This window comes from Diceros bicornis, chromosome 41 (genome assembly GCF_020826845.1).
Source record: "Diceros bicornis minor isolate mBicDic1 chromosome 41, mDicBic1.mat.cur, whole genome shotgun sequence".
Classification (NCBI taxonomy): Eukaryota; Metazoa; Chordata; class Mammalia; order Perissodactyla; family Rhinocerotidae; genus Diceros; species Diceros bicornis.
This window is the reverse complement of record NC_080780.1, coordinates 3,730,523-3,743,071: the sequence shown is the minus strand read 5'-3', so window position 1 is coordinate 3,743,071 and position 12,549 is coordinate 3,730,523.

Sequence of the window (12,549 nt, the reverse complement as noted above, 5' to 3'; positions counted from 1 at the left end):
TTAAATCTTTTAGTAGAAAATATTTTAGTCCTTAACATAGCAAAAGTCTTCTTAATCAAAACACGTAGGCTATGTAATACATAATTAACACATTTGACTATGTTAAGAATAAGATCTTTTCTGTGCCACCAAACAAAAAGTGACAAGATAAGCTACAAACTGGGAGAATATATTCTCAATTAATACAAGCAATGAAGAATTAGTATTGAGAATATATTTTAAAAATTCCAAACATGCCTAAGGAAAGTACAAACCAGACAACAGACAAGTGGGAAAAGGCATGAATAGTCAACATACGGAAGAGTATGTGCAAATTTCCAGTAAATGTGTGAATAAATCAACATAATTGGTAATAAAGGAATTGCAAATCAAAACCACACTATGATCCCATTTCATATCCATTTTATTGGCAAAAGTTGGAAAGTGTACCCTTATCTAGGTTTGGGAGGATCTGTTATGTATTCATTCCTGTTAGGTTTGTTGATCATGAGAACAATCTGGAAACCTGTTTGGCATTACCTCATAGGGGTAGGCATGCACATATTCTACCCAAGAGAAAGTCTTGTACAAAATCCCTGTGTGAGAATATTCACAGAAGCACTGGTAATATTAGGGAAATGCTGGAAATAACTCAAATGTCCATCTATTTGAGAATGAGTGGATAAACTGGCACATTCACACGATGGAATATTGTATAGGAGGAAGATGAATAAGCTAAGCTACACACAATATGAATGAATCATAGCAAGTTTAAAAAGCTAAAATATTAAATATAGAATAATGTGCTTTTATAAAGTATAAAAAATTAGAATAAAATATACTTTAGGAATATATACTGTATAAATATGAAATATATCTGTAAATCAAAAAAAAAGGTATAAGAAGGACAAAAAAATGATGAACATAGGAGTTGTGGTGATGCTTATTCCAATGGAAGGAGGATAGAGGGCGTATGGTTAGATGTTCTCTTTGACAAGGTCCTGGAATTTGTTTAGGTTGTTGGGTTTATAAGATACTTATTGTACAATTTATACTATCTTACCATTTTTTGTTTTTTATAGTGTACATCATTATATTTCAATTTATGTGTAGATTACATCATGTTCACCACCCAAAGACTAATTACAATTTATTACCATACACATGTACCTAATCACCCCTTTCACCTTCCGTCCTTCCTCCTTCCCCTCTGGTAACCACCAATCCAATCTCTGTCTCTATGTGTTTGTTTGTTGTTGTTTTTATCTTCTATTTATGAGTGAGACCATACAGTGTTTGACTTTATCCCTCTTACTTATTTCACTTAGAATAATACCCTCAAGGTCCATCCATGTTGTCACAAATGGCCAGATTTCATCCTTTTTTATGGCTGAGTTGTATTCCATTGTGTATATATACAACATCTTCTTTATCCATTTGTCCCTTGATGGGCAATTAGGTTGCTTCCAAGCCTTGGCTATTGTGAATAACGCTGCAATGAACATAGGGGTGCATGTATCTTTATGCATTTGTGTTTTCACATTCTTTGGATAAATACCCAGCAGTGGAGTAGCTGGATAGTGTGGTAGTTCTATTCTTAATTTCTTGAGGAATCTCCATACTGTTTTGCATAGTGGTTGCATCAGTTTGCTCTCCCACCAGTAGTGCATGAGAGTTCCCTTTTCTCCGCATCCTCTCCAACACTTGCTATTTCCTGTCCTGTTAATTATAGCCATTCTGACAGGTGTGAGGTGATATCTGATTGTAGTTTTGATTTGCATTTCCCTGATAGTTAATGATGTTGAACATCTTTTCACGTGCCTGTTGGCCATCTGTATATCTTCTTTGGAGAAATGTCCGTTCAGATCTTTTGTGCATTTTTTAATTGGGTTGTTAGTTTTTCGTTGTTGATATGTATGAGTTCTTTATATATCTTGGATATTAACCCCTTATCAGATATATGGTTTGCAAATATCTTCTCCCAATTTTTAGGTTGTCTTTTCATTTTGTTGATGGTTTCCTTTGTTGTGCAGAAGGTTTTTAGTTTCATGTTGTCCCATTTGTTTATTTTTTCTATTGTTTCCCTTGCTAGGACAGACATGGTACTTGAAAATATGCTGCTAAGACCAATGTCGAAGAGCATACTGCCTATGTTATCTTCTAGAAGTTTCATGGTTTCCGATCTTCCATTCAAGTCTTTAGTCCATTTTGAGTTAATTTTTGTGTGTGGTGTAAGATAATGCTCTACATTCATTCTTATGCATGTGACTGTCCAGTTTTCCCAACACCATTTATTGAAGAGATTTTTCCTTTCTCCATTGTATGTTCTTGGCTCGCTTGTTGAAAATTAGCTGTCCATAGATGTGTGGGTTTATTTCTGGGCTGTCAATTCTGTTCCATGGCTCTGTGTGTCTGTTTTTGTGCCAGTACCCTGCTGTTTTGGTTACTATAGCTTTGTAGTATATTTTGAAATCAGGGAGTGTGATACCTCCAGCTTTGTTCATTTTTCTCAAGATTCCTTTGGCTATTTGGGGTCTTTTGTTTTTCCATATAAATTTTAGGATTCTGTGTTCTCTATCTGTGAAAAATATCATTGGAACTTTGATAGGGAATGCATTGAATGTGTAGATTGCTTCAGGAAGTATGGATGTTTTAACTATGTTAATTCTTGCAATCCATGAGCACAGAATATCTTTCCATTTCTTTGTGTCTTCTATTTCTTTCAGCAATGTTTTATAGTTTTCCGTGTACAGATCTTTCACCTCTTTGGTTGTGTTTACTCCTAGTTATTTTATTCTTTTTGTTGCAATTGTAAATGGGATTGTATTCTTAATTTCTCTTTCTGCTACTTCATTGTTAGTGTATAGAAATGGAACTGATTTTTGTATGTTGATTTTGTATCCTGCAAATTTACCGTATTCATTTATTATTCTAAAAGTATTTTGGTGGGTTCTTTGGGGTTTTCTATACATAAAATTATGTCATCTGTAAATAGTGACAGTTTCACTTCTTCCTTTCTAATTTGAATACCTTTTATTTATTTTTCTTGCCTGATTGCTCTGGCTAGGATTTCCAATACTATGTTAAACAAGGGTGGTGAAAGTGGGCATCCTTGTCTGTTTCCTGTTCTTGGAGGGATAGCTTTCAGTTTTTCTCCATTGAGAATGGTATCAGCTGTGGGTTTGTCACATATGGCCTTTACTATATTGAGGTGCTTTTCTTCTATACCCATTTTATTCAGGGTTTTTTTTTTTATCATAAATTGATGCTGTATCTTGTCAAATGCTTTCTTTGCATCTGTTGAGATGATCATGTGATTTTTATTCTTTGTTTTGTTAATGTGGTGTATTACATTGATTGATTTGTGGATATTGAACCATCCCTGCATCTCTGAAATAAATGTCACTTGATCAAGTCGTAAGATCTTTTTAATGTATTGTTGTATTTGATTTGCTAATATTTGGTTGAGGATTTTTGCTTCCATGTTCATTAGTGATATTGGCCTATAATTTTCTTTTTTTGTATTGTCCTTCTCTTGTTTTGGTATCAGGGAAGTGTTGGCTTCATAAAATGAGTTAGGAAGCTTCCCCTGCTCTTCAGTTTTTTGGAAGAGTTTGAGAAGGATAGGTATCAAGTCTTCTTTGAGTGTTCGGTAGAATTTACCAGGGAATCTGTCTGGTTCTGGACTTTTATTTTTTTGGGAGGTTTTTGATTACAGTTTCAATCCCCTTACTGGTGATTGGTCTATTCAAATTGTCTATTTCTTCTTGATTCAGTTTTGGAAGGTTGTGTAATTCTAAGAATTTATCCATTTCTTGTAGATTATCCAATTTGGTGGCATATAGCTTTTCATGCTATTCTCTTATAATTTTTTGTATTTTTGAGGTGTACATTGTAATTTCTCCTCTTTCATTTCTGATTTTATTTATTTGAGGCTTCTCACTGTTTTTCTTGGTGAATCTAGTTAACAGCCTGTCAATTTCATTTATCTTTTCAAAGAACCAGCTCTTTGTTTCATTGATTTTTTTCCTGTTGTTTTTTTACTCTGTTTCATTTATTTCTGCTCTAATTTTTATTATTTCCCTCCTTCTACTGATTTTGTGCTTTGTTTGTTCTTCCTTTTCCAGTTCCTTTAGATGCGTATTAGATTGTTTATTTGAGATTTTTCTTGTTTGTTGATGTAGGCTTATATTGCTATTAATGTCCTTCTTAGGACCGTTTTTGCTGTATCCCATAAATTGTGGCATGTCATATTTTCATTTTCATTTGCCTCAAGGTATTTTTTGATTTCTCCTTTGATTTCTTCATTGACCCAATCGTTGTTCCGTAGTATTTTGTTCAATATCCATGTATTTGTGGCTTTTCTGATTTTCTTTCTGTAGTTGATTTCTAGTTTCATACCATTGTGGTCAGAAAAGATGCTTGGTATTAATTCAATCTTCTTAAATTTATTGAGACTTGTTTTGTGGTATAATATGTGATCTATCCTGGAGAATGTTCCATGTGCTTTTGAAAAGAATGCGTATTCTGTGATTTTTGGATGGAATGTTCTGTATATATCTACTAAGTCCAAATGGTCTAACATGTCATTTAAGGCCAGTATTTCCTTATTGATCTTCTCTTTGGATGATCTATCCATTGTTGTAAGTGGAATGTTAAAGTCCCCTACTATTACTGTGTTACTGTCTATTTCTCCTTTTATGTCTGTTAATAATTGCTTTATATATTTAGGTGCTCCTATGTTGGGTGCATACATATTTACAAGTGTGACATTCTCTGGTTGGCTTGCTCCTTTTATCACTATGTAGTGCTCTTCTTTGTCTCTTGGTACAGTTTTTGTTTTAAAGTCTATTTTGTCTGATATAAATATTGCTACCCTAGCTTTCTTTTCATTGCCATTTGCATGGAGTATCTTTTTCCATCTCTTCATTTTCAGTTTGTGAGTGTATTTAGGTCTGAAGTGTGTCTCCTGTATGCAGCCTATGTATGGGTCTTGTTTTTTTCTCCAATCAGCCACCCTATGCCTTTTGATTGGAGCATTTAGTCCAGTGACATTTAAAGTAACTATTGATAAGAATGTACTCATTGTCACTTTGTTACCTTTTTCTGGGTGTTTTAGTGGTTCTTCTCTGTTTCTTTCTTCTTCTTTTGCTCCCTTTCCTCATGGTTTGATGGCTTTCTTTAGTATTATGTTTGGGTTCTTTTCTCTTAATTTTTTTGTGTATTTATTATAGGTTTCTGGTTTGTAATTGCCATGGGGTTCATATATAATAACCTAGGTATATAAAAATCTATATTAAGTTGATGGTCTCTTTAGTTTGACCTCTTTCTAAAAGCTCTACTCTTTTATTCCCCTCTTCCAAATTTTATGTTTTTGATATCAATATGTAACCTCTTTTTTTGTGGATGTGTATCCATTATCCTCTTATCATGGAAATAGATAATTTTTATCTTTTGACCTTCATATTAGCTTCATAGGTACTTGATCTGCTACTTTTATTATATATTTGCCTTTACCAGTGATTTTATTGCTTTATTTTTTTTTGGTAATTTTCTTATTCCTATTTGTAGTCTTCTCTTTTCTGCTTAAGTAAGTCCCTTTAGTATTTCTTGCAAAGGTGGTTTCTAGGTGATAAACTCCTTTAGTTTTTGCTTGTCGGGGAAAATCTTTGTCTCCTTCTATTCTGAATGATAACCTTGCCGGGTAGAGTATTCTTGGCTGTAGGTTTTTTCCTTTCAGCACTTTAAAGATATCATGCCACTCTCTTCTAGCCTGTAGGGTTTCTGCTGAGAAGTCAGCTGATAGTCTTATGGAGTTTTCTTTGTGTGTAACTTGTTGCCTTTCTTTTGTGGCTTTATCTTTAATTGTTGACATTTTAATTATAATGTGTCTTGGTGTGGGCCTCTTTGGGTTTATCTTGTTTGGTGTTCTCTGTGTTTCGTATACCTGGATGTCTGTTTCTTTCTTTAGGTTAGGAAAATTTTCAGCTATTATTTCTTCAAATATATTCTCTGCCCCTTTGTCTCTCTCTTCGCCTTCTGGGACACCTATAACATGGATGTTAGTGCACCTGATATTGTCCCAGAGGTCCCTTAGGCTGTCCTCGTTCTTTTTAATTCTTTTTTCTTTTATCTGTTCAGCTTGGGTGATTTCCTCTAGTCTTTCATCCAGCTCACTGATCCATTCTTCTGTATCATCTACTCTGCTATTGAGTTCCTCTTGTGAATTTTTCATTTCCAGTATTGTATTCTTCATTTCTGATTGGTTCTTTTTTATATTTTCCAATTCCTTGTTGACATTCTCACTGAGTTCACCCATTCTGCTCCCAAGATCGGTGAGCATCCTTATGGCTCTTTGAACTCTTTGTCAGATAGATTGTTTAGTTCTGTTTCATTTAGTTCTTTTCCTGGGGTTTTGTCCTGTTCCCTTACTTGGGATATATTCCTTTGTTTCCTCATTTTGTTTCTTTCTCTGCACTTATATCTATGCATTAGGTGGATCAGCTATGTCTCCCGATCTTGGAGAGGTGACCTTATGTAAGAGGTGCCTTATGAGCCCCAGCAGTATGCTTCCCTTTCATTACCAGTTCCAAATGTTCCAGGAGTGTCCCTTGTGTGGGCTACATGTGTCTTTCTGTTGTGGCAGAGTTGCTTTTGCTGCGGGCACCCTGAGAGTCTAGGCTGTGCCCCTGGCCAGTTGGTTGTAATGATCAGCTGCATGTGGTTGCTATGGTCCTTTTAGTCACCTTATTGGGTGTGAGGAGTCCCAGCACGGTTGGCTGCAAGGTCTAATAGCATATTCTTGTTGCATTTTTTCTGTTAAGTGAGTAGGCCCCCAGCATGGCTGGTTGTTAGACTTGAGGGCTTAAAATTGCTGCAGGCCTCTGGCCTACAAGGCTGTTGTCAGCTTGCTCAGGGTTGCAGCTGAGTGGGGCCAGCCCCAGGCATGGGATCACCCAATTGTTTCAGACTTTGAAAGGTGGGACTGATCCCCTATATGGCTGTTTGAGAAGCACAAGTCTGCTGCAGCAGACAGGCTTCACCGCCCACATTGTCACACACCCCATCAACACATTTCTGCCCCGTGTGTGTGCCCTGACTCACTGAAGTAGACTCAGTCACCCGACTGAAGGGCCCCCCCCCCACTCCACCAATGCAGGCCTGCCCCTTGCATGTGCCCTGCCATGCAGAGGCAGACCCACTCACCCAATTGCAGAGGTTCCAGGCACCCCACCTATGTGGGCTCACAAGTTGCACAAAGGCTTACTGTTGGGTTGGCCCAGTCCCTAGGGTGAGCTGCCTGCCCTGGATGAGCTGGATTAAATTGGTGCTCTAGTGGGTGGGGCAGACCCCTGGGCTAACAGGCCAGGGGAAGAACTCCAATGGCATCTGCCAGGGTCTGTGTCAGCACTGTACTTGGTGACAATAATGGCTGCCACCAATATCTCAGTCCTCGGAGTGGTCTCACCTCTCACCAAGATGCACCCGAAGCCTATCAGGTGAGTCTCTTTTCGCCAAAGGACTATGCACCTTTCTGGTGATTTTAGGTTGTTTTCCAAAATGGGTGCATTTGTGCGTGGACCCTTTAAGAGCAGGCTTTTTTTCCCATAATGTCCAATAGCTTTCCTGGGAGTATTCCCCATTATAATTAATAGCCAGCACAGCCAGATATTATGACAGTTGTCTCAGTTATGCTGAGTCCAAAAGCTGCTTATTGGTCCAAAATGCTTCCCCGCTCAGATCCCCCTCTCCTCCAGGGAAGGCTTCATACCTTAAGGTTGCTCCTGGCTGGCTATGAAGCATCACAGTTAGAAGGCTTTTTTCTCTCCAGAAAGGAATTTCTGCCTCTTCCACCTGAGTCAGCTCCGTCCTTCATTGTTGGGGTTCTTTTTATCCAGTTTCCAGTTCTCTCTTAGGGGTAATTTTTCCAAGAATAGTTGTAAATTCGTTGTGTCCATGGGAGGAGGTGAATTCAGAGTCTGCCTATGCTGCCATCTTGACACTGTCCCCTTCTTACTTTTAACTAACTAACCAACTAACTAACTAACTAGCTATGGACCAATGATGGTAATGTCAAATGAACAAAGAATTTTGATTAATTCATGATCCAATTCTATATACCCATTGTTCAAACAATAAAGAGAGAGGGGGGCAAATGAGAGAGAGAAACACACAGAAGAGAAACAGAGAGAGAGAGAGAAGAGGAAGAACAACTCTTTGATGTGGCTTGATAGGGGAAGAGATGGGGGATAAATGGGCGAAGATCTGTCAACAACAAAATCAAACCACAGCAGGACCTGATTTCCAGCCCAGCAGTTTTTGTGTGTGTCTGTGTATGTAGGTGTATTTGCAGGGCTTTGAAATAATAAATAAAAATTGACTCTGAAGTCAGATTCAACTTTTTATTTTTTTAAATGGAAAACCTATTACAAAATAGAACAGTAGTGCCATGGAGTTGAAGGAGTGAACTTTCAGGTCTGTTCTAGTTCAGGCTCATCAGTTAGTGAAGTTTTGAGCAGTCTGGGTGGAGTTTCAGCATTGACGATTCCCAGTGGAACTTTTCTTAGACTTTTTGTTTACCGAAACTTGAGTTTACTATTCAAAATAATTATTCAGGTTTAATAATAGTTCAAGAATTAGTGATTAAAGGTTTTTTAAAAATGTCACAATTCATAGTTGAAAATAAAGTTAGAGCTAGTCTAACTTTATGAGACCTTTATGATCTCACCACAGACAAAATGGAAAAAATATCTGGCCAGAATAAAATTGTAATATGAATATCTTGTTGGGTGAGGAAAAGGTAAATTAAATGGCAATAGCATTAGGATACAGATTGTGTTGGAGTTAAAAGATTTCCGTATATCTCTTACTCTCTCTACCTCTGACTAATTTCATATCCCTGGATTTGAAATTGCTGACACAGACATTACACAGGATGCCAGATGTGGCCCAGTAAATCCTTCCATTTCAAACAAATAACAAAAACAACAAACAAAAATCAAATATGATGGCTTCTCCCAGCTTATAAAAAGCACAAAAACATACTACTACCTTTTGTGGATTTCTGGGAAAAGGTTACATATGTAAGACAAGCATTTGTCAGTAAACATGTTATTTATACCAAATGATCAACCCAGATGGGAATTTTGTTTTGTTTGAGTGGACCTGTCACAGTGTCACTCTGAAATAGTGGTGCTGATGCTGCCATATTGCATCTGAAAGAGATATATTGAGGATTATTTTATTTCTTTGGAAAGAAATCATTATGCAAAAATTATCTCTTGGACTGAAATTTCTTCTGTTGGTAATAGTTCAGGAGAGAAAATTTTAATTCCAAGGGTGAATACTACTCAAAGGGGAGTTACTAATTAGAAGGCAGATTGTCATCATAATTAAAATACGTAGTTTACAAGGATAGCAGGCAAATGAATCCATTGTTTAAAAATTAACTGAAATGCGGGGCCGGCCCCGCGGCTTAGCGGTTAAGTGCGCATGCTCTGCTGCTGGCAGCCCGGGTTCGCATACCCGGTGCGCACCGATGCACCGCTTCTCTAGCCATGCTGAGGCCGCGTTCCACATACAGCAACTAGAAGGATGTGCAGCTATGACATACAACTATCTACTGGGGCTTTGGGGGGAAAAAAAAGGTAAAAATAAAAATTAACGGAAATGTATCTTTCCAATTCTGTCCCAGGTTGATCCTCTCATGCTTATTTCAGCCCAGTGGGAGTTCACAGAAAGGCCCTACAGTTTGACATTTCATTTGGTTACAAAACTTGACTAAGAGTCAATCAAAGCTATGTATTCATACATGTGAATGCCATGGTTCAGGCAACTCAGTTTAGACAATATTATGATTCTCCCTCAAGGTTTATGATTACAACCAAGCTCATGTTGGATATGTTTAAATTTAATTTAATCGAATGTGGGGTGAGTAGAGGGAATAGAATGGGGATGGAGGAATGTTGAGCCTGGATCTCCTATACAATTTGAGAAGTGGGGATTTGATTCTCTAGGTAAGTGCTTCTCAAAACTTTCCATCAAAATATATCCAAGCACAACTGGAGAGTAAATTTGTGCCACTACATGTAGATGTGTAGTCCAAGTGCAAAATCACCTTGAACACTTTGTTTTATTTTGCAACTCACTTTTGCACTCTATAATAGATATACTTCATTAAATGTAAAAATATTGTTATACATTGTTATATATAACAAATATTGTTGCAACTACCAGTTAAAGAAATTGAAGTCTCTCCCCAAATCATTCAGTACGATGAACACTCTAGACTTGAGCAGGAAGACAGGAGAGAGGGTGAGCTCCTGGGTAGAACCACATTTAAGGAATGGGGATAGAGCTTGGTGAGAAGCAGTCGGAGAGATAAGGGGTAAAATACGAGAGAATGGATTCCCAGAAGACAAGGGAAGGGGACCAGTTAGAAGTATCAGATAAGTCAGAGAAAGCGAGGAAGGCATGGACTGAGATGGGGCAAGGGGACTTGACAATGAGGATATCCTTGGGGCTTGTAGAGACAGCTGTTTCTGAAGAATGATTTGGGAGAGAGAGACTTGAAGGGTTGTGGAAGAAGTGGAGACGGGCTGAATCCTCTCTAGCGGGGTTCGAAGATGTGGAGGAGGCAGAGAGGAGCAGGAAGAAGGAGAGATCCATCCAAAACAGGAGTATTTAGCAAATCGGCTGCATATAAGACAAATACAAAAGTCAGTTGCATTTTTATATTTGTAGCAAACAATTAGAAAATGTGAAGAGAAGTCATTATTTGCAATAGTTTCATAAAATATCAAATACTTAGAAAAATAATCTAGCACAAGATGTGCAAGATATTTACCAATATATTTTCTTCTCAAATTTATATATGGGTTAGAAATGTCAGTATTATTGTTCTATATATAAATTGATGATTCTAAAATTTGTTCAGTAGATTTACACATGAGGAATAATAAGAGGACGAGGGCAAGGAAGGAAATACATCCTTCTTTGATTGCTCCTATGTCCTCTATAAAGATGACAATGTCACCGGCCGAGAAGGAGGAAGAAAGGACAGCTTTCCTGAAACTAATCTCTTCTCCTTCAACTGCCTTCCACCCACCATCACCTCCTTTTGCATCAGGCCTTGGTCTCCGCTCTCAGATCATGTTCTAGTTCCTCATTCACCCCTATGACTCCAGTCTTGCGTTGCTCTGACAATGGTCTCACCCAGGACTGAGATCCCATCCCGAGCCTCAGGCATGGATTTTGCTGCTCACACAAGTACCTGGAGATGCTTGTTTGTTGCTGACATGAGTGAGCATTCCTGCTCCCGTGCTTTTTTGTTGTTGTCCATGTGTTTCTTCTCTCTGGCTTATTGTAGTCCTGGACTGGGTGATTTGTCTATCTATCTGGTCCCCACCTGCAATAGGTCAACACCTGTCTTACCTCACCTGCTCTCACAACCCACATCCCCTGCTGATGTTTGCCAGTGATACCTCGAGACCTCCTCTAACTCCTCAGGCAGTTTCTCCATTGCATGTGGCCACCACAAGACAGTGGCCCAGTGGGCTAACTGGAAAAGGCTGTAGTGATGGGAGCCTCTTCCCCTGAGAAGGTGGGCCAGGAAGCTTTCTAGACAGAAGACTTCCAGGGTGGATGGCTCAGTCAGCTTGGGAATCACCATCTGTGGTGGCCAAGCGAGGCTTATATATAGAAGGGTAGTCAGGAGAAAAGCCCCATATGTGGAGAAAAAACTTCCTCTGGCATGCGTTGGACCCTGCAGCAGCATAGCTATTGTTCTGACCAGGGCCTCTGTTCTTTCCTGCTCTGTGCCTTTCAGCATAGCAAACCTGACATGCAAGATAATCACCATAGGTGATCCAGTATTGTTGGAGGAGAGGCTTTGGAGGCATCAGAGCTCTTCTGGTTGCAAGTGGAGGCTAGAAGTGGAGGATTCCAATGGAGGCTGGAGTTAGTTGCTAGGCGGAAGTGCTGAGTGTGGTTCTGCACTGTCTGCTGGTGTCCTGGGGCCATGCTTTCCTTTTTGCTTGAGTTGTTAATAATTTGCTTAATATTAGATAATAGTATTATGTAGACAATAATATTAGCATAGACAATCTGTTCGTACAGTTCAAAAATAACATCTGTCAGGTATGTCTTCTTCTCGCATTTTCGACCTTGCAGCCCTACTCAACAGCACTGGTTGCTTCTTCCCGTACTTCGATGGTGCTCACATCTCTGTAACATATTTGTCTCGTTTTTCCGTCGTTTTGTAGGTATTGTTGGTGGGGTGGTAGTTATCTACCCCAATGCTTGATGTAGAACTTGTCCCAGATTGTGCTTAAGAAATCTTTGCTGAGTTGAATGAATGAATGAAATGCAGAGATACTGAGAACTAGTGGCCAGTATTTAATAAACTTCTGAATTACAAAGATTACCTTCCTCAATATCTTGCTCAAAGCCTAGTTTTAAAAGCATATCTATTTTTCTTTTTTTTTTGTGAGGTGATCAGTCCTGTGCTAACACCTGCCAATCCTCCTCTTTTTTTGCTGAGGAAGACTGGCCCTGAGCTAACATCTGTAC